The 22392-nt window shown below is 47.4% G+C and overlaps 1 protein-coding gene across 4 annotated transcripts in view; it reads left to right on the top strand.

The window, feature by feature from the left end:
- The window catches only part of TIAM1 (TIAM Rac1 associated GEF 1), a 380123-nt gene that overhangs the window by 77451 nt on the left and 280280 nt on the right, over positions 1–22392 (top strand). For 3 of the 4 annotated variants that reach the window (XM_046002792.1, XM_046002795.1, XM_046002791.1), the window contains exon 2: positions 1977–2025. The exons of the other annotated variant lie outside the window; for it this stretch is intronic. The gene's annotated coding sequence lies outside the window, so the exon portion shown is untranslated. The remainder of the gene's footprint in view (positions 1–1976; positions 2026–22392) is intronic. 4 annotated transcript variants of the gene reach the window in all.

The raw sequence follows: 22392 nt of genomic DNA, 5'->3' as shown, positions 1-22392 counted from the left end.
CAGACTTAGGTCAGGGTCTTCTGAGCCCTCTCTTTGATTAGACCCGGACCTTGCAGGGTCGCTGTCCTGTCTTGGCTCGCCCAGCCCAGTCGTAGCAAGATCCCTGCTAAGTCAGCTTATAGAGAGAATCCCACACCCTTGTGTGTGACCACCTGGGTAGGCAGTTTTTGGTCACCCCGGGCTGCCTTCAGCCGGAATCCTGTTTTCTGGCTTTAGTAACCCAATCTTGAGTTGGTATCTGAGTACTGATCCCCCCACTCTGCTGGTTTGTTATCCCCAGGGGTCTTTGCTGCATTCAGAGGCAAGCTCCATCCCTCCTCTGTTGCAATAGTCTTGAATAAAGTCTTCCTTCTCATTTCTTAGCAAACATCAGGATTTTTTTTTTTTTTTTTTTTTTTTTAAAGATTATGCCCCACAAAACCTTGGAATTGTTTGGGATCCTCCAGAACTTCCAGTCCAGCCCACCCAGCACTGATAGCCAGGCGGGGCTGGCTGCGAGGCGCCCTCTCAGCCGCTTGGGGGCGGGTGCTCCTTGCTAAGAAGCCTGGCTTCAGTCTCAAGTTCGAAACTTGCCTTCCATTTTGCTCCTTGACCTCGGTTCTGCTTTTTGTTTCCTCCCTCCTTAAAGGAAGAAAGGTACTTCTTCTTTTAAAAAATTAACATATAATGTATTCTTTGTTTCAGGGGTACAGGTCTGTGAGTCATCAGGCTTACACAATTCACAGCACTCACCATAGCACATACCCTCCCCAATGTCCATCACCCAGCCACCCCATCCCTCCCCCTCCACCCCCCAGTAGCTCTCAGTTTGTTTCCTGAGATTAAGAGTCTCTTATGTTTGTCTCCCTCTCTGGTTTTGTCTTGTTTCATTTTCCCCTCCCTTCCCCTATGATCCTCTGCCTTATTTCTCAAATTACTTCTATCAGTAAGATCATGTGATAATTTTCTTTCTCTGATTGACTTATTTCACTTAGCATAATACCCTCTAGTTCCATCCACATCATTGCAAATGGCAAGATTTCTTTTTTTTTTTTTAAAAGATTTTATTTATTTATTTGTTTGACAGAGATTACAAGTAGGCAGAGAGGCAGGTAGAGAGAGGAGGAAGCAGGCTCCCTGCTGAGCAAGGAACCTGATGCAGAGCTTGATCCCAGGACCCTGGGATCATGACCCGAGCCGAAGGCAGAGGCTTTAACCCACTGAGCCACCCAGGCGCCCCTCAAGATTTCATTTTTGATGGCTGCATAGTATTCCACTCTGTGTGTGTGTATATATGTGTGTATATATATATATATGTGTACATACACACACACACACACACACACCACATCTTCTTTATCCATTCATCTGTTGATGGACATCTAGTTTGTTCTTCCCATAGTTTGGCTATTGTGGACATCGCTACTATAAACATTTGGGTGCATGTGACCCTTCGGATCACTGTATTTGTATCTTTAGGGTAAATACCCAGTAGTGCAATTGCTGGGTCATAGGGTAGCTCTATTTTCAACTTTTTGGGGAACCTCCATCTGTTTTCCAGAGTGGCTGCACCAGCTTGCCTTCCCACCAACAGCGTAGGAGGGTTCCCCTAAGAAAGGAGCTTCTTAAATTGTAACCAGGTTAATGGAAATAATGGTACAGCCGGAGCGATATTGACCTTCTTGCTTTCTTTACCAGCATCCTGAGCCCGGGTGGAACTGTGTCACGGACGCGGGGATATTATTACTGTAGGAGGCTTTGTGAGGGGGCTGTCCCTGGGGGTTGAGTCTGTGTACACTCTGTCTTTGTTATAAACTCCTGGATGGCTCTGGTTTTCTGCTTCTAATTTTGAGTGCTCTGCTCGGCTGTGCGTTCTTGATGCTGCCTCGGCTACAGTTTTATAAATGACATGCTTCTTTTTCTTGCATGGGATAAAGTGCGTGGGCTTTGGGAAAGCTGTTGGCCACTCAGAAGTATTTTTTTTTTTCTATTTCCAGATGGCTGTGTTCCAGATATTAACATTCTCAGAAGCCTGACCTCCGCACGGTGAGCAGTTTATACTCTCCTAAATGCTCTGAAGGACTTTCTAGGTGCATCAAGGGTATATCAGTACGTTTGCTTTTTCATTTATTTGTTTATCATAGGGACCTAAATCTGTGCCTGGCGTTTCTTGATTTTTCACTGCTTCTTCTTTCTGCATCCCCTTATTTTTCGGTGTCTTTTGACACTTTCGGTGTCTTTGAGAAACAGGGACTTCTTTCGGATCGAAACACTTTCGGTGTCTTTGAGAAACAGGGACTTCTTTCGGATCGAAACAACTGAAGTCCTGGGCTTGAAGAAGAATTTTAAGATGTGGATTTAAAAAGAAAATCAGATTTATTTTTAAATATTTCTCTATGACTCTGAAAAGATAGGTTTCTTTTAGGTACGCCTCGACGCACTATGATCACATACAAAAGAATAGTCGTTCATTTCCTAATATCACTGAATATGCACATTCAGGTTTCCCTGATTGTCGGATAAAGTAGTTTTTCATAGTTAGTTAAAAATCCCGTAGAGTCAGTAGAAGACTTAAAGTCAGTTCACACATGGCACTGGGTTGATAGTCTCTTTAGTGTCTTTTTTTTTTTTATATTTTATTTATTTATTTGACAGAGAGAGGTCACAAGTAGATAGAGAGGCAGGCAGAGAGAGAGAGAGGGGGAAGCAGGCTCCCTGCTGAGCAGAGAGCCCGATGCGGGACTTGATCCCAGGACCCCGAGATCATGACCTGAGCCGAAGGCAGCTGCTTAACCCACTGAGCCACCCAGGCGCCCCTCTTTAGTGTCTTTTAATATGTAAATTTCCTGTCCTGTTTTGTTCTCTCCAACCGTGTATTTGGTCAAGAAGCTCTTTTGTCCCGTGGCATTGCCGCAATGTAGACCCTGCAGCCGGCCGGCATCCCTGTGTTGTCATTAAACGTGTTTTATTGTCTCCATAATGCCCTATAAACTAAAGGCTTTATTTGATTCAAGTTCGTATTTTTGGGCAAAAGTAGTTCATGAATGACTAATGTAGCTTCATCAAGTGACGTATTTTGTATCTTTCTAAAGCGTTAACATCGGCAGGTGCCGTGAATGTGATCATCCCTTATTAGGGGCCCCGGCAGCCACTGATGGCCCGCAGTGGGTGCCTGCACCATCTTTCATTTAAGGTGTTTCCAAAAAGGTGATAATCTCATCCCGTCATTTCTTCTGCGTTTATTAGCTGGAACATTTTTATGAAGAACTTTAGTTCTGTCTTTTAAAAAAATTACCCCGAGGTATTGTTTGTATATAAAAGGCAGAATAATGGCTTCGTTCTTTAATTTACCAGAATAATAAATCGATTCCATATTATCCTTTATAGATGATCAGGAAGTTTTTTTGAAAAAGACGTTATTGCAAACTCTTGGATTCTTTGCGTATTTGATACGGGAGTCAGGATTTGGTAGAAACAATAATTCAAAAAAGAGCCTCTGTTCTTAAATGTATAAATCTACTTAATAAACAGTTCTGGGTAATGAAGGAAAGAGGGAAAGGGAAGATGTGGAGTGTAAAAGGAAGAAACAGGAATCTGTAAGCATTGTTGAATGAAGGTGAAAGCAGCATGAAAAATAAAGATGTTGGGGCGCCTGGGTGGCTCAGTCGGTTATGCGTTTGCCTTCGGCTTGGGTCATGATCCCGGGGTCCTGGGATTGACCCCCATGTCGGGCTCTCTGCTCAGCAGGGGCCTGCTTCTCTCTCTCCCTACTGCTCCCCCTGCTTGTACACACTCTGTCAAATAAATAAATAAATAAAAATCTTAAACAAAAAATAAAGATGCTAAAAATGAGGAACGGAAGGGGGGAAAATGGAATCGTCTGAGATACTCCAGGGCAGATAAATAGAAGGGGATTAATTTATTCAGCTGATGCTTTTTTACCTCCTGCTGCATGCCTGTCTCAGTTCGAGACACCAAGGCCAGCCAAGGTCATAGCGCTGACCTTCTAGTGCGTGTGAAGTCTGAAGTAAGGCACAGCATGTCCGCTGCTGATTCATGCTTTGGGGAGAAACCAAGCGAGCAAGGGCAGTACGGCAATCCTGGAGGTGGGGTTGGGGAATCGGACTGTAATTTCCACAAGATGATCAGGGAGGATCTCTTTGAGGACACACTTGAGCAAAGACAGGAGGGAGGCGAGGGAGGAAGCCAGGTGACTTCCGGGAGAGAGTGTTCCAGGCCGAGGCAAGAGAAGAGCAGAGGTCCTGAGTTTCAGGTGTGTTTGAGGACTGAAAGGAGCCATTGCACCTGTTACAGCATGAAGGAGCAGGAGGGGACTAGGGGGTGACTAGGGAGGGGATGGGCAATGTGGGCGTGTGTATTGGGCTCTACATTACATAGGGCCTTGCAGGCCGTTGTCAGGATTTTGGGGACCATGGATGGACATGATCGCACTTAGTTTTTTAACATGAGAATACTGTTTTGAGGGGGGAGGCAGGATCCGTGGCAGAATTAGTAAGACCAATTAGCAAGTGGTTCTGACTAGCATCCTGGTGATGGAATTGGTGAAAAGCTGCCCAATTCTTGCTACATTGTGAAGGGAGAGCTGATAGGATTTGCTGGTGGTTGGGGTGCGAGGCGTTGGGGGAGGTGTCCAGAGAAGGAAGAGCCATACGTATTGGGGGAGGACAGGTGACATTGGTGGACCTTGGCCACTCCAGGCTCCCTGGACCCTCCCCGGCCGTTCAGCAGGTGGAGGAGTTCAAGGCCAACAGTGGGAAGGCCTGCCTATGGATGGTCTTCATTCTTGAGTGCTTTGTGAGTTGCTGGACAGGGAGAGACGCTTGTATCTGAGAACAAAGATTGTGGCGGACCAGTTCCTACCTTGTTTGTCTGGACTTGGTTTTGATCTTGGAAAAGTACTTCCGGGTATGATGGGAAGAATGGTGTGGGGCTCCGTGTCTTCACAGGTGGTTTCCGATCACTCCTGTCTCTGCTTGTTCCCGCCCCTTTCTCACCGGATCCTCGGAAGGGCGCCGTTTCACTTCTCCTTCCCCGCACCCTGAGCACTACACGGGGGAAGCAAATTACAGCCCCTGGGCCCGTTTTTTCTTTTTTTTTAAAATTAAATTAAAATTTTAATTCCAGCATTATTAACATACATTGTTCTATGAGTTTCAGTTATACAGTGTTGTAGTGATAGGGGAGTTCCACGCGTTACGCAGTGCTCATCCTGACAAGTTCACCCCTACCTCCCCATCACCTGTCCACCCCCCACCCCCCCCCCACCCCCCGCGACCGTCAGTTTGTCTTTAGAGTTAAGAGTCTGTTTCTTGGTTTCTCTCTCTCTCTTTTCTCCCTCTGTTTGTTTTGTTTCTTAAATTCCACCTATGAGTGGAATCATATGATACTTGTCTTTCTCTGACTTGTTTCGCGTAGCATTATGCTCTCTAGCTCCATCCATGTCGTTGCAGATGGCAAGATTTCCTTCTTTTCTATGGTTGAACAATACAGGTTATAGACACCGAGTCTTCTCTCTCCGTTCTTCAGCTGATGCACACTTGGACGGCTTCTGTACCTTGACTGTTGTGAATGATGCCGCTATAAACGTAGGGGTGTATGTATCCCTTTGAATTAGTGTTTTTGTATTTTTTGGGTAAATACCAAGTAGTGCGATTGCTGGGTCATAGGGGAGCTCTATTTGCAACTTTCTGAGGACCCTCCCTGCTGTCTCCTGGAGCGGCTGCACCAGCTGGCATTCCCACCAACAGTGTAAGAGGTCCCTTTCTTGCACATCCTCTCCAACGCTTGCTTCTTGTGTTTTTGATTTTCGCCATTCTGGCAGGTGTGAGATGGTACGTCATTGTACTTTTGATCTGTTTTTCTCTGATGATGAATCCACGGGTCTGTTTTCGTAAATAAATAAAATAATTTATTTATTTATTTATTTGACAAAGAGAGCGAGCATAAGCAGAGGGAGTGGCAGGTAGAGGGAGAAGCAGGCTCCCAGTTCAGCAAGGACCCTGGGATCATGTCCTGAGCCAAAGGCAGACGCTTAACCGACTGAGCCACTCAGGAGCCCTGTAAATAAACTTTTAAAGCCTCCGTTTCTTTTCTTCTACTTAAAAAAAAAAAAAAAGATTTTATTTATTTATTTGAGAGAGAGGGATTTTGGGGACCATGGATGGACATGATCGCACTTAGTTTTTTAACATGAGAATACTGTTTTTCTCACAGTTAGCTTCTCCCTCTGTGAGAATAGAGAGCCCGATGTGGGGCTTGATCCCAGGACCCTGAGATCATGACCTGAGCTGAAGACAGATGCTTAACTGACTGAGCCACCCAGGTGCCACCTTTTTTTTTTTTTTTTTAAGATTTGTTTACTTAATTTTGAGAGAGAGAGCACATGTGCAAGTGAGGATGGGGCAGATTGGGGGGGTGGAGGGAATTCTCAAGCAGCTCCTCACTGAGCACAGAGCCCAATATGGGGCTCAGTCTTCTGACTTTGAGATCATGACCTGAGCCGAAATCAAGAGTCAACTGCTTAACCTATTGAGCCACCCAGGAGCCCCAGTAAATAAATTTTGATTGGAACACAGCTACACCGCTTTGTTACTAATGTCTGTGGTTGCGTTAGTGGTACATCGGGGGCAGAGTTGAGTAATTACCCAAACAAAACCTGAAATATTTGCTATTTGATTCTTCACAGAAAGCAAGTTTGCTGACCTGTGGACTAGAAAATAAGTAAAGGATGAATAAGGCTATCAGCATATGGATTGCACAAAAATCCTCCTTGCTCGTCACTGAAATGCCACTCAGGCTTAGTGTGTGTGAATGGGAAATTCTGTGGCTCACAAATCGTGGCTTAAAATTGTTCAAATCTTACTCTTCTTTGTTCAGTCTTCTACAGGTTAGATGACATTATTTTTATACTTCAATGGGATTATAATTCAGCATGTGTAGGTTCACATTTAATAACAGTGTCATTTTACTGGACAGATTGAATATTAATATTCAATTAATTATTAGTCCTGAATACGAGTGTTGAACACTTAGTACTGCCAGAGTTTAGCATTGAGTCCTGATTTGACATGCCCTCTTGGATGGTAGAGAGCTTTCTCATCCCTATGAGTGTACAAGTGTATGTGGTTTTTTTTTTCCTTCCTGTGATCAAGATTTCTCCATTGGTTCAGTAAATGCCAAGGGTTCTTAAAATAAGTAGACTGGGATTTTCTCCCCCTAAATGGGACTCAGCTAGTTTTATCTAAGTTGTTCCTTTTGTCTTTCAGCTATTTTGTGTGCTACCTTATTGGGGAAGGCTGTGGAATTCTTGATGTTAAGAAAAAAAAAAAAGAATGCAGTAGATTTAAAATATAAAGGACTTTTCTTTCTTAATTGCATCTTAATGTAATAAAAGCCAGAGAGTAATTATTAAAAATGATAGAAGAAAAGAATTAAAATAATAAAACCGCTTAGCAAAGATCCTCTTTCATAATGCATTCGGATATAATTGGTATCATAATGTGTAATTAACAATCTTCCTTTGAAGTCGGAAGCGTACGTTTGGGCAGGCAGGGAACCTCTGAGGATGTGGTGATATCTGAATTAGTTCTTACCATAGTGCTTCTGAATCTTGGCACAGATTGCGGCATCTTGCTTCCTTCCTGCCTTGTTAGGTGCGTTTTGTGGGAGAAAGAGATGATAAACTAAGGACTAGGACAGAGGGTCCCCTAACCCTTGACGGGCAGCCACCCACGACTGCCTGGGGTTGGTCGGGAGAGAGAAGACAGGCTCCTGAGTACAGACTGTGGTTTTGGCTCAGACCGCAGGGTAATTCCCTGGGGTAGATCAGGCAGAGGCCCCTCTTTGTCCTGGTGTCAGGTTGGCCTGGAGCTCATGCTTTCAATGGGCTGAGAATCCTCCTTCTCCTCATTTTCTTTCTTTCTTTTAAAAAAAATGTTATTTATTTGACAGACAGAGATCACAAGTAGGCAGAGAGACAGGTAGAGAGAGAGGGGAAGCAGGTTCCCTGCTGAGCAGAGAACCGGATGCGGGCCTCGATCCCGGTATGCTGGGCTCATGACCTGAGCCGAGCCACCCAGGCGACCCTTCTCCTCATTTTCCAGACCCACTCCCATCCTGGCCCCGCGGATCTTACGGCGGATGTGACCAAGAATAATGAGTCTAAGGAAAGCGCCCCCCCCCCCCCAGGAGGAAGAGGGGGAAGGTAATGGATTCCCAGGCCCAGAGCCTGAACCTCACTTTCCCTGTTGCCCGCCTCCCCCCATCTGGCTCCAGCTGATTCCTTGAGGACTGGGAGACCAGAACACTCAAGGACAGAAATGAAAGTACTGGAGAAAACAGTCGAGGCCGATCCGAGCTTTTATTTGCTATTACTTTGGTGTTAGAATCCCTTGCCTACCAGGCACCATGTCTAGGCTTCTGGGGTGGTGGTGGCGGTGGTGGGTGCTCTTCGTCGCCCCCTGGTGGTCATTGTTGGCTCTGTGCGGTAAAGAGGCTGACGTCATAACATCTTTTGAAAGGGGTCCTGTGATGGGAAGGGGAGGCATCACTGCCCAGTACTTATTTGAAAGAGACAACCCCTCGTCAGAGATTTGGGGCTTCTTTGGAAATAGCTTTGAGAGTCTGGGGCGTATTCCTTGGAATACCTTCCTCAGTGGCAAGTCTTTCTTTTTGGTGCTGGGGGGGAGTTTGATTTTCAGTAAAATTCTTAATTCAGTTGCCTTCTTTTCTCTTTTCGTTTTATTTATTTAATTTTGTAAAAGATTTTATTTATTTATTTGACAGACAGAGATCACAAGGAGGCAGAGAGGCAGGCAGAGAGAGAGGGAGAAGCAAGGCTCTCTGATGACCAGAGAGCACGATGCGGGGCTTGATCCTAGGACCCGGAGACCATGATCTGAGCCGAACACAGAGGCTTAACCCACTGAGCCACCCAGGCGGCCTTCTCTTTTCTTTTTAAAAGATTTTACTTATTTATTTGTCAGAGAGAGAGATAGGGAGAGTGCACAAGCAGGGGGAGCGGCAGGCAGATGGAGAAGCAGGCTCCCCACTGAGCAAGGAACCCAACATAGGGCACGATCCCAGGACCCTGCGACCATGACCTGAGCTGAATTGAAGGCAGGCGTTCAGCTGACTGAGCCTCCCGGCGCCCCTCTCAGTTGGTTCCTACTTCCGTTCTCGTCTGCATGATGTCCACGCTCCACGGTATAACCAGAGGGATCAAAGTGGCAATCAGATCTCATTACTCCTTTGCTTGGAATGTCCAGTGGCTTTCTACTAGCACGGGTTTGAGAACCAGACTCCCCACATGGCTGCATGGCTGCATGGCTGCATGCAAGTGATTTGTCCCTCCCCTCCCGCCCCGTCCCCCCACTGCCTTTTAACTTCGGGTCCTTCCCACACCTCCTTTCTGGGACTAGAATATAGCCAGCCTCAGGCCTTTCTCCTGCATGCCGGGGATATACTCCTCTTCCAGCTGACCTGATCAGTCCTTTACTTCCTGCAGGGCTCTGCTCACAGGTCCCCTTGCCAGACAAGCCTCCCAGAGTGTCCAGTACAAAGTAGCTTCCCCTCAGCGCACAGTGTCCCCAAGCCCCTCCTCTCTTCACATTACACTGTTGTAGTCTTCTCATGGTATGGGGGGTGGGCACTGGAACTCTGGCTCTTACTCACTGGCCTGTTTGTTCATGGCCTGTCCTTCCTTTCGAGCCAAGGAGTCCCAAGGTCACTCGTGGCTCATGCCCTCAACGAGGCTGCCACAGCCGTTCCGAGATAAGTCGACTACACGTGGTAAATTCTTCAGTTGGGGGATGTCTTCTAAGTAATTTCCCAAGATGACTACATTGAGGAAAGTGTTCAGATTCAGAAATAGGTGTTCTGATTTATCTTGATCACCAAACCGAGCCAGACCAAACCGAGCCAGTGTCTTGATCAAACCTCGTGTGTTGGAGTGGAGCAGCTCGTAACACAGGGTGTGGATCCTGTGGTTTTTGAACTTAGCAGCCTCCGCCTGAAACTGCGGCACGGTACGGTTTCGCTTGAGTAACTCGGAGACTCTCTCCGGGTTTCTCAACCTCAGAGCTGTTTGCACTTGGAGCTGGATGCTCTTTTGTGGACAGCACGCTGCTCTGGGGGATAGATGGCAACCCCACCCCCACCCCCCGGGCCTCTGTGACAGCACACCGCCCAGCTCTGATGCCCAGAGTGTCGCCAGACATCGCCCAATATCCCTGGGGAAAGGGGAACAAAATGCCCCCAGTTAGGAACCACTAGTCTAGAAACACCCATGTACCCAAGATTGTACTATGAGTCTTTCGTACCGTCCTTCATCATGTACCCGTTAGTGTGGCTCAGATGGGAAACATTACCATGTCATTCAGATGGGGTTTCTGCTGACGACGGAAGTTTTGTTTCTAATCAGCATCTGTGATCTTCGTTTCTTCGTCGTTATTGTCCCATTTGTGAAATATCTCCCCCAAACCCCCTACAGAGGAGGGAGGTGTTCTTTGCTAACACATTGTGTGAGTTTGATACTTAAAATCACAGACTTGGCTGAAGGACTCTTGAAGGATCCTTGGGCACTAAATGCCCAGTTAATGTCAATGTCCTCATTATGTTGTTCATCTTTGTAATTTAAAGATCTTATTTATTTGAGAGAGATAGAGAGAGAGAGGTAGAGAGAGCAGGAGGAAGAGCAGAGGGAGAGGGAGAGAATCTCCAGCAGGCTCCCTGCTGAGCACAGAGCCCGACACAGGGCTCCATCCCAGGACCCCAAGATCATGACCTGAACCGAAACCATGAGTCACGCACTCAACCAGCTGGGCCACCCAGGGGACCCTCATCTTCGAATTTTAAAGATGAGCAAAGTGAGGCCCAAGAAGGACAGTGATTTACCCAGGTCGTGGCAGTTGCAGAGCGATGCCCACATGAGTGATTTTGGGGGAATTTTCATGCACTTTTGCTTTCCCTGTGGGTTGATGGTGTGATTAGCAGAGCTTTCGGGGGTGGGGGTGGGGAGCTCTTACCTCCTCCTCTTCAGGATCCCTGCTGGAGCCTGAGCATTGGGGACCACTGTTCTAGGCATGACCAAGATCTACTGACAAAGTAGTTTTTAAAAAGATGATTGGGGCGGGGGGACGTTAGGAGTCAGAGAAAGGGAGATACAGAGTACCTTACATGGGATAGATGGTTAGCTCTGCAGGGGACACGGAAATGCAAAGGAAAGAAAAAGAGGAACAAGGAGGAAGTCCTGAGTAAAGGGAACCCAAGAGTCAGCCGAATGCAGCATGTGGGTCCTGTTAGCTTTTGATTTGCACAGACCCACTCTGTGTGCGTGTGCGTGTGTACGTGCACGCGCTTGGTTGTGTGTGTGTGTGTGTGTGAGAGAGAGAGAGAGAGAGAGAGAGAGAGGGAATATCAGAGATGTTTAGAAACTAAATGGACAATTCGTAGCCCAGAGGAAAATTTGGCATAGAAATAGTGTTGTGTTGATGTTTAAGAAAAAGGTCCTCTTTTAGCAGGATATGAAGCATTCATGGATGGCATGATATGGCGTTGGAGATTTTGCCCAACATAGAGAATCCGGTGTGGGAGGGTTAAAGTGAAACAGGATTGAACAGTTGAAGTTGGGTTATGGGGACATGGGAATTATGTAACCATCATAAAAATGACCGTAGTAAACATTTTTTGAAAAATTGGAAGCAGATCAAACTTCAGTAAACTGCAAAGTTCTTTGCAGTCAAGAAATGTAAATACAGTAGGAGACGTTTGTCAATTTTGTCATCTTGTCTCCAAGACACTCTTCCAAGCCCAGCAGATGCTGCCAGTTTCTCAAAGTCCCTTATTCTGGAGCCACAGGCGGGTGTGGGAACCGAAGCTGGGGGAAGCTTCTCTTCACCAGCTAGACAGGGCAGCTGCCTCCGCGTCCTTCGTCACCAGGTCTCACCCCGTCTGTGCCTGCAGTGTCCCCGGGGAGCGGTGGTGACGCAGGCTGGCCGGGTCTGAGGACCCAGAGGGGGTCCCACAGGACCACCCAAGAGGGTCCCTGGCTTTACACAGGACGGAAATCAAATGGGACCCGAGGGGATGTGAGCACAGAGTTCACCAAAAACGCAGGGCAGGTGCGGAGGGTCTGAAAGACTCAGACAGGGGAGGAGTGTGAGTGTCGTCCTTGCTTGGGCTCTGGGGTTTTTCACTGAGGATTAAGGTCCAGTGTACGTGTCATTTCTGTGGACCAATTCCGCTCCCCCCCAATATTTTATTATTTAAATATCATATAAAGAATACTTTTTTTTTTTTGGAAAAACCATGCAGAGTGAAAACGAAAGTTCCTCTCCTCCGTTTCCCCAGCAATTTCATTGCCCTTTCCAGAAATAACCATTTATAATCAAGTGATGAGTATCTTTTAAGGTCTTTTTTTTTCATATATTTTTTTAAGATTTAAAAAACTTATTTATTTGACAGACAGAGATCACAAGTAGGCAGAGAGGCAGGCAGAGAGAGAGAGGGGGAAGCAGGCTCCCTGATGAGCAGAGAGCCTGATGTGGGGCTCGATCCCAGGACCCTGGGATCATGACCTGAGCTGAAGGCAGAGACTTTAACCCACTGAACCACCCAGGCGCCCCTAGGTCTTTATTTTTTAATACTCCTTCAAGATAAGGTTTTTATTTTATTTTATTTTTAAAAATTAAAAAAAATTTTTTTTAACAGTGCTAAATAAAAGAAAAAACTTGAAGCAGTCACAGGAAGTTGGGAGTGTAGTCCGAGAGTGCTTCTCCTCTGCCCCCCTCCTTCCCCTCCTCAGAGCCTCCTGACCGATGCTCATGGTTCTGGAATTCTTTAGTCGTCTTTCCTACAACCACAAGGACGTCAGGAAATCAACACTGACACGTGACTACCTCCTAATTCTCAGACCCCAGTCAGACTGCGCCTGTCCTCGTCATGTCCTTTATAAGCCGAAGGATCCTGTTCCGGATTGTAGGTTGCATTTCCTTGTCATGGCTCTGAGTACCTACCTGTTAGGAGCTGTGCCCGTTGTAAACCCTTGGAATTGATCAGAAGAAGATACAGACAGAAATCTGTCTTTGTGAGGCTTGCATCCTAGCAGGGGAGACAGAAAAAACAGAAAACATGACAACAACTACTAAATCTAGTCGAGTGGCAGCAGGGGGCCAGATGCCCCGAGAGCCGGGGTTCAAGGCAGTTTTAGGTGAGAAGTGCCCTGATGACGAGGGGCTTCTGGGCAAACAACAGGCAGAAGTGTGGGTGTCAAGAATGGATATTCTGGGAGCAGATAGGAAGAGCGGGTGAAGAGGTCTTGAGGAGGGGGCCCGTCCCACTGTTTCTGAGTGAGGAGGCCCAGTACGGTGGGCCAGGTCGTTCAGTCTCAGAGGACAGTTAATCCCATCCACCTCCATCCTTTTGGGCTATTTTTGTTTTATTTTATTTTTAAAAATGTTTTATTTATTTATTTGAGAGAGAGAGAGAGAGTATGAGAGGGGAGAGGTCAAAGGGAGAAGCAGACTTCCCGCCGAGGAGGGAGCCGGATGCCGGACTCGATTCTGGGACTCTGGGATCATGAGCTGAGACGAAGGTCGTTGCTTAACCAATGGAGCCACCCAGGCGTCCCTGTTTATTTTATTTTTTTTTAAACAGATTTTATTTATGAGAGAAAGAGTATGCACAAGTAGGGGGAGGGGCAGAGGGAAAGAATCTCAAGCAGAATTTGTGCTGAGTGTGGAGCCTGACGGGAGGTTTGACCCTGCGACCCAGAGATCGTGACCTGAGCTGAAATCAAGAGTGGGGCACTCATCCGACTGCGCTACCCTGGTGCCCTGGGCCTTTTCTGTTTTAACTCATGCTAACTCCTTTGTTGTATGGCTGCTCCTTCCCTGCTTCTACCAGCAATCTCTCTTGCCTCCATGAGTGAGGCTTTGGATTGTGACTCTGTTTACCCTCTTGGCCATGTTCTTTCTGACTCTAACTTCGCTTTTGGCCCATCTTCGTTTCTTCCTTACGCATGGGCTTTGCCTTTTGCTTTGCCTTTCTTAGCACATTCTGCCTTTTTTTAAAAAAAATTTTTATTTATTCATTTGAGCGAGACAGAGCATGAGCAGGGGAGGGGTAAAGGGAGAGGAAGAAGCCAGCTCCCTGCTGAGCTTGGAGCCCAATGTAGGGCTTGATCTCAGGGCTCCAAGATCATGCCTGAGCCGAAGTAAGGTGCTTAACCCACTGAGCCGGCCAGGCGCCCCTCGCGCATTCTGCCTTTGAGGACTTGACACAGCCCTTCTCCCCCAGCAGTGCTCACTCTGGAGCTGGTATTGTTCTGGGCATTAAGAGGTTTCTTGGTAAGGTAATCGTCAGTAGTAATCTTGGGCAATGGGTGCCATTATTTTTCCCATTTTATGAATGGAAGAATTGAAGTACAGAGAGAATCCACAGCTAGGATCCCAGCTAGGAAGGGCTGGGGCTTAATCTCAGGCATTTGCTTCCAGCACGCAGGCTCTCACCTACTGGGTTAGGGAGACAGATCTATATCTGACCTCTGCCCTGAACTCGAGCCCAATCACTCCAGTCTGAGAGATGTGTAGCAAGTAACCACAAACTTGGGGTCTTAAAACAACACACACTGACGATCCCACCGTTCCATAAATCAGGAGTCTGGGCACAGTGTAGAGGGTCTTAAGGCTGTAGTCAAGATGTTGGCCGGCTGCATTCTCATCTGGAGGCTGGCCCGGGGAAGAAACCGCCTCCAAGCTCATGCACATGGCGGGCAGAATTCGTTTCCTTGTGGTGGTGGGACCGAGGGCCCTGGGTTCTTACTGGCTCGTGGCTGGAGGCCACCCTCCCCTCCTAGCAGCCATCCTCACTTCCTGCCACGTGGCCCCCTGTAGAGCTTCATTGGCTTCTGGGTTGAGGAGGAGCTCTCTGATGATGTCCGAAGCCCCCGGGGATTGTTTCCATGGACTCTCAAGGAGGGAGGGGCCCCGTGATCCCCGGGGCCCCTCTGCGGGTCGTTGCTGCTCTCTGGGACGCCTGCTGTGTGTGCTGTGCACTTGGCAATGGCCCGGGAAGCAAGAGGCAGGGAGGAAGCACACATTCTGCCTTGAAGGAGCTTAGGTCTGGGTGGGAGGCAGAGGAGGAAGAGCTTCCCTGGTCACACAGGACCTGCTCCCCCTAGAACACGAGGGGACCTCGCTGGACAGATGTCTTAGGCTTCTCTGGAGTAGGAGAGAGTCCCTCTTGTTGGTGATGGGGACGTCAGGAGGGGTCCCTGTAAAAGGAGATCATTGCGGGGGATTCTGGTTCTTTCCTTGTCTGGGAAGGGGAGGGAATAGAGTCCTGTCTCTGGGTCATGACATCTGTTGGGGAGAAGGACAGAGATGCCCCGCAGGGCTCGACGGCAGCCTTCTTGTGTGTATCCTTCTGACATCCATGAGATTCTGCTCCGAGGGGTGAGGCGAGGCTGGCTGGCAGGCAGCTGCTGCCTGATAGCAGACCTGTTGCCCAAAGGGAGACCCCCCCCAAACCCCCCGACCCCAGGCACCTTCCTTCTTCATCACAGCCTGCCGGACACGGGCATTTCTGTCTCATGCATTTATGCCCGTGTGCGTGCCTCCTGCTGGCTCTTGCTTGATCCAGAGGGAGCCCTCCCGGTGCCAAACCCAGCCCCGCCCAAGACAGAAAGGGGAGTTGTGACAGTTGCCCGGCAGCTTCTTTGTGGAAGTAACCTGGTATTTTTCTGAGTGGGCACTTTGTGGAGGGCACTAGTGGTAAATGAAAAACAAAACATCAGCTACTGATTTATTGATTCGTTTTTTCCAGCATCGACTACGTGTCCGGCACTGGATTGTATCCTGACTTCCTTTACTCCCCAGGGCAGTCCACGCAGGTGGCTGCGACAGCATATTTGCTGTCGCGGGTGGGGAAACTGAGCCAGGGAACGGTCGAGTACCTTGGTCATAGGGATCCTTAGGAGTGGAAGCCGGGGACTCACCTGGGTAGAGTTGGACTGTTGGATCCCAAAAAGTCATGGCCAGAATGTGGGGATTTTCCAGCCCGTCTTGTCTTAGTTGTCTGTGCCTTCCGAGAGCGGCCACAGTTCTGGATGTGGAGTCCTGAGTGTTGGGGAAGTGGGGCCCCCCTATAGGACGTGGTGTTGGGATGAAGGTTTCTTCTTCTTCTTCTTTTATTTATTTATTTGGCAGAGAGAGACAGCGAGAGAAGGGAACACAAGCAGGGGGTACAGCAGGCAGAGGGAGAAGCAGGCTCTCTGCTGAGCAGGGAGCCCGACCTGGGGCTCGATCCCAGGACCCTGGGATCATGACCTGAGCCGAAGGCAGATGCTTAATGACTGAGCCACCTAGGTGCCCCTCTACACTGTACTTCTAACATAGATTCTAGCTTCTAGCCTTGGCCAGGGAGGATGTTTTAATAGTGACCTGTGTTTTTCATGTGTTCATATTGGGGCCTGTCATACTTTCAGTGTTGTGATGGTTAATTTTATGTATCAACTTGCCTGGGCCACCTGGTGTCCATGCATTTGATTCAGATATTTTTCTGAGTGTTTCTCTGGGGACTTATTATTTTTTTTCCTTAAAGATTTAAGAGTATGGGGTGTGGAGCAGAGGGAGTATGGGGTGTGGAGCAGAGGGAGAGGGAGAGGGAGAGGGAGAGAGACTCTTTTTTTTTTTATTTCATTTTTTAATAAACCATAAAATTTAAATATTGGGAGAGAGACTCTTTTAAGTGGACTGTGCACTAAGCATGGAGCCCGAGATTGTGACCTGAGCTGAAACCAAGAGTTGGATGCTTAACCAGTCTGAGCCACCCAAGCACCCCTCTGAGAATGTTTGTGAATTGAGGGACTGAGTAAAACAGATTGCCTACCTAATCTGGGTGGGCCTTGTCTAATCAGTTAAGGAACTTGACTAGAACAACAACAAAATGGACCCTCTCCTAAATTAGGGGTATTCCAACTGCCTGACTACCTTCAAAGTGGGACTTCAGTCTTTTTCCTGCCTTTGGCCTTGGACTGGAACTATATCCTCAGCTCTCTTGGGTCTGCAGCTTGCCAGTGGCAGATCTTGGCTCTATCAGCTTTCATAACTGTGTGAACCAATTCCTTAACAAATTTGCATGTATGTGTGTATCTATATATCTAGATACATATATATATGTATATGCCTATATGTACACACAAACACAATTTATAAAAAAAATTTTAAAAATTAAAAAGTTCTTTTCTCTCTCTGGAGAACCCTGACTAATATAGTGCTCATGCCAGATCACTGTCCGTCTCCTCCTTTCTCGGGTCCACAGTCATCCGAATGCAGTTCCCACGGATACTACAGGAAAGCATCTGAGCCAGAGCTCTCTACTTCCATTTGGTTTTCCCGCCTCCTTTATCTCTGATCCCACAGCTCAGGTTTTAACACAGACAGCTCACCCTCACGTTCCTCCTCCTCGTCCGATTCCTTTGCAGTGACTGTAGGAACATTTCTTCCCTCTTTCTCTGCTCGCTCCATCTTCTCTGCTCTTTTCTCAGTCATTTTTCTTCTCTCTTTTCCCCTTCTGCTGGCTTTCCTTATTGTCCTATTTAGGATCTACAATGTCCTTAATAATTGTGGTTTATAAAGGTTCAGCATAGTGTTGGTATCGTTATCGTCACCTGACTTTTGTTTTTCCAAGATTTAAAAAAAATGTATTTATTTGAGAGAGAGACAGAGATAGTGACAGAGAGAACAAGCAGAGAGGAGAGGGAGAAGCAGACTCCCTGCTGAGCCGGAATATGGACATGGAGCTTGGGATCATGACCTGAGCCAAAGGTAGGTGCTTAACAGCTGAGCCACCTGGGCGCCCCTTCACTTGAAATTCTTTTTTTTTTTTTTTTTTTTTTGAGAGAGATCACAAGTAGGCAGAGAGGCAGGCAGAGAGAAGAAGGGAAGCAGACTCCCTGCTGAGCAGAGAGCCCGATGTGGGGCTCGATTCCAGGAGCCTGGGATCATGACCTGAGCTGAAGGCAGAGGCTTAACCCACTGAGCCACCCAGGCGCCCCCCTTCACTTGAAATTCTTAATAATAGTCTCAGGCCACTCCAGAATTTCCAAGAATGACTGGCCACCCTGTTTTCTTCTGATTCAATCTGCTTTTCTTCAAGCACCCGCATTTACGATGAATAACGTATTTCCTTTTGATCTTTACTGTTTTGCTTTTGTTGGACGGCAAGACTTGCAGCTTTTCTGTTTTTAGCATTTTTCATCACAGACACGCAGCACATCTGGGTCGAAGGGGCCTCGGTGGGCTGGCTGGGAGTGGGCCTGTGCTCTGGGGAGCCTGTCCTGGGAGCAGAAAGCCTTCGTTGTCCCGCGTCCTGACTGTGGTGGACAGACTATCTCCCCCGGTATGCAGGGGACGCTCCATGTTTCTTCTCTGCCTTTTTCTCATTCACACTTCGCCGCTCCCTGGTCTTCATCCAGTGAGACCCATCGTCTTGCTTTTGGTTGTGCGGTGCAAGCTTCTCTCGCCGGCTAGGTGAGCTCCGTGCGAGTGAGCACAGTGCATCGCGGGGACGGATGGCCTGGAGCATGCCACCTCTGCCCCAGGAGGGGGCCTCGGGGTCACAATGTATGGGCTAGCCAGACTTTACGTCCCAGTCTTCAGTAGGTAACCGCAAGAGGCTGCTTATCATCTTTAGCTGCAAAAATTGTGCAGAGTTAGTTTAAGAAAAACAAAACAGGGGCGCCTGGCTGGCTCAGTGGGTTAAAGCCTCTGCCTTCGGCTCAGGTCATGATCCCAGGGTCCAGGGATCGAGTCCCACATCGGGCTCTCTGCTCCGTGGGGAGCCTGCTTCCCCCTCTCTCTCTGCCTGCCTCTCTGCCTACTGTGATCTCTGTCTGTCAAATAAATAAATAAAATCTTTAAAAAAAAAAAAAAAGAAAAACAAAACAGCCACCCAAAAATCTTCGTGAAGCTACCCTCCCCCATACTCAAACCGAAAATGCAACCAGCAGACTTAAGTCTCTCTTTTGTTGCCCTCCCCGCCCTGGCTGCCTTGGTTTCCCTGGGTGGGGTGGGGCTCATTGATAAATTCAGTGGAGCTATGCCAACTCGGGAAGTAATGGGTGATGGTGTCAACTCTTGGGTTTTTTTAGTGAGGATTTGGGATGTTGTAGGTCTCTTAGGAAGAGAATATATTTCTGGTGTTGCGAGGAGTTCGAGCGTCTGCATTCTCTGCCGGGAGGGTCATGAGGGTCCATCGTGTGTGACAAGAGTTGGGATTCTGTGTAGATGCTACGGGTCTGAGTTTCTGTTAATTGGAGTCTTAGGCAACACCCAGAATGGCAAGGGGAACCTTAACGTTTCCTTGATTTACTAGACCATTTTCCACAAAATTTGCACCTTCTACGAGGAATCGTCTGGAGCAAGCATTGCTCCTCCTTCAACAAAACCAAAATGTAATATAATAGAGCTGTGGTAAAAGAACATTCTAGAAGACCCTTGTACTCACCACAGTAAGGCTTGTCGTGGCCTTACAGAATGTGAAAGCTCACGGGGGTAGTGGTAAAATGAATTTAGATCCTTTGTTTTGCAGATTAAGAAATTGAGGGCCTGGAGTTTAAGTGTTTTGCTCAAAGTCAGTATCCACTCATCCCCGTAGACTGTTTCTCACACTAACCTGTGACATTCGATGCATTCCATATGCTAGGTGGCATTTCCCACAGAGACGTTACCTCGTTGTTACTGATCATAAAATTGTCGATAGCAAGAGCAGTAGTTGAGTAAATATTCTCTTATTCTTAGAAAAGTTTGCTGACATCCATTTTTTTTACTGTTTAATATTTAATGGCGGACTCCAGTAAATTCGGGTATTGGATCATTATTTATCCGAGGTTCGGATAAACGGTCCAGTCTCATTTTCCTCCAGTTGCCAAATTTTGCCTTGGTGCTTGTAGGGAATGTAAATATGCAATTAATATTGTAGCAATCAGTCATCTCTCCTGAATTTTTTCTGTTTAAACTCCCAGAGCATGAGCAGGAAATTCATTCGTCGTGACCCCCTGTGCTTTAAAACCATCGTGGCGTTGTCGACACGTTTCACTCCTCCTCTGGGATTTAATGCAGTAAGGAATTGAGCAGCCGCCTGCCTTTATTCATCTGTTTCTTTTAAATCGGGAAGCTGTATTCCTCGGTTGCTGTTTTCCTGTGCGGGTACAGGCTCTCTCTATGCTTTCGCATGTCAAGAAGAGCCAGCGCAAAACCTTCATGGTAGTGCCTCTGTTTCGGAGACCGAATTAAAGTCATTGTTAATTTCTGCGGCGGTGTCTCTTACACTGTCCGTATCCATACAGGTCCTGTTGCCGGGAGCTAAAGGGGTTAGGATCGATTTTCCTGGATTTTGTTCACTTAATGCGATCTCATCAATTTCCATCCTCCCGGCTGTTTTAATTTGTGACCGAGGAGGGTCCGGGGATGAATGGCTTAGAGACTGTGGCTTCTCTGGCTTTTTGGGAGGTAGTGCCGCATGGGGTTAGCTGTCTTGAAATACGTTGTAAATGACTTGCTTGGGAGCCAGCTCTGTCCGATGTTTTCTATTATATAACGGGTCAGATTTATGTGGCCTTCAGTGAATTCCAAAGCCTAGTGTTTTAGGGATTTGCAAGAGGGGTCGGAGCACTGTTCGTCTACTGGAGAATGAAAACATGGGAAACCATAATTCAGGGCTCAGTGGAGAAACCATGGCTATGCAATAGGGTTTGTTTGTTCTTTTTTCCCTTTTTGTCCCAAATAAGCATGTCAGAAATTATACTTTGAGAGCTGAAGGAGATTCACAACTTGGGCCATGAGAAGCTAAGATCTGGGAATTTTATTCCAGTGGTGGTGGTGGTGGGTCAGGTGAATTTCTTACAAGAGGATATTTAAACTGGTCAAGCAGGGCGCCTGGGTGGCTCAGTTGGCTAAGTGTCTGTCTTTCGCTCAGGTCATGATCCCAGGGTTTTGGAAGCAGAAGAGGGAACCGAAGGAATATTAATACTTAACTCTGCATGATTATTTGTGAAAAGCCAATTTCAAAGAAATCAACCGCTTTTCAAAGGGCAAAACAGTAAACCGGTGCGGGTATATATACACAGAGGAATGGCATCATAGACTCTGAGCCCAGTTCCGAAGGGTTTGAACTGTGGGGGCATGTGGCTCTCTAAGGTGAGGGTCTTGTGAGAAAAGTTGCCCCCCCATTGTTTTATAATGTCTGGGAGCTCGCCCTTAAATGTCTGTTCATATTCCTCGCCCATTACTGGAGGGTCTAATTACTCCTGATGACTACAGGCAGTTTGGGAATCTGACAGGCCCAGCCATGCCCCACACCTGGCTCTCGTGTAACCCGTTCCTTCCCATGCTTCTCTTTCCTTTGTTCTTCATGGGTAAAGCTCGGACACGAAGGGGAAGAGTCCAGGATTTCCCTTAGGTAGGGATGCTTCCTGCTTAAATTGCTCTAAGGTAGTGAGAAGTTGCGCTCAGTCCAGGATAATGTTTGTGTAGAGAGACACAGTTGAATTCGATATTTCGTTCACTGAAACGCTGCATCAAACCTGACTGATCCCTGGAGACTTCTAGTCCTGCCCCTCTCGGTATCTGCCTATGTGGCCTGCTGTCGTGGGGTACTTCTCGCCCCTCAGCTTTTTTCCCTTTCCACATCTCAAGGAGGTTGTTAAAGGGCGGAGTTCCAGGGCCCTACCTTGACAAAATCTGTCTTAATCGGCTCCCTTTTTGATTAGGCCTTGACCTTGGCCCCTAGTTCTCTCTTTGTCCTGCCCAGCCCAGCCCAGTCTTCTGAGAAGAATCCTGCTAACTTATCCCCACCCTTGATATCTGATCAAATTCCTGGTCCCCCACCTTTTATATCCTGGGCCTGCCTTTAACAAGAATCCCGTTAGGCCAGTGGTGCAGGAATCCCCTTGTACTGATTTTTCTGTCCACTAAACCGTGCCCCCCCATCTTTTGCTATAAATCCCCACTTGTCCCTGTTGTATTTGAGTTTGACCTCTCTTCCTTATTGCGATACTCCTATTGGTGCCCCCCCTCCGCCAACTATGTTAGACTTTATTTATAGTCAAGTTAGTTAATATATAGTATATTTTTAGTTTCAGGGGTAGAATTTAGTGATTCATCAGTTGCTTATAACACCCAGTGCTCCTTATATCAAGTGCCCTTCTTTTTTTTTTTATTTATTTATTTGACAGACAGAGATCACAAGTAGGCAGAGAGGCAGGCAGAGAGAGAGGAGGAAGCAGGCTCCCTACAGAGCAGAGAGCCCGATGCGGGGCTCGATCCCAGGACCCTGGGATCATGACCTGAGCCGAAGGCAGAGGCTTTAACCCACTGAGCCACCCAGGCGCCC

This window comes from Meles meles, chromosome 4, assembly GCF_922984935.1.
Source record: "Meles meles chromosome 4, mMelMel3.1 paternal haplotype, whole genome shotgun sequence".
Classification (NCBI taxonomy): Eukaryota; Metazoa; Chordata; class Mammalia; order Carnivora; family Mustelidae; genus Meles; species Meles meles.
Note: the sequence above shows the minus strand (reverse complement) of the source record. Positions and strands in the feature narration are given on the sequence as shown.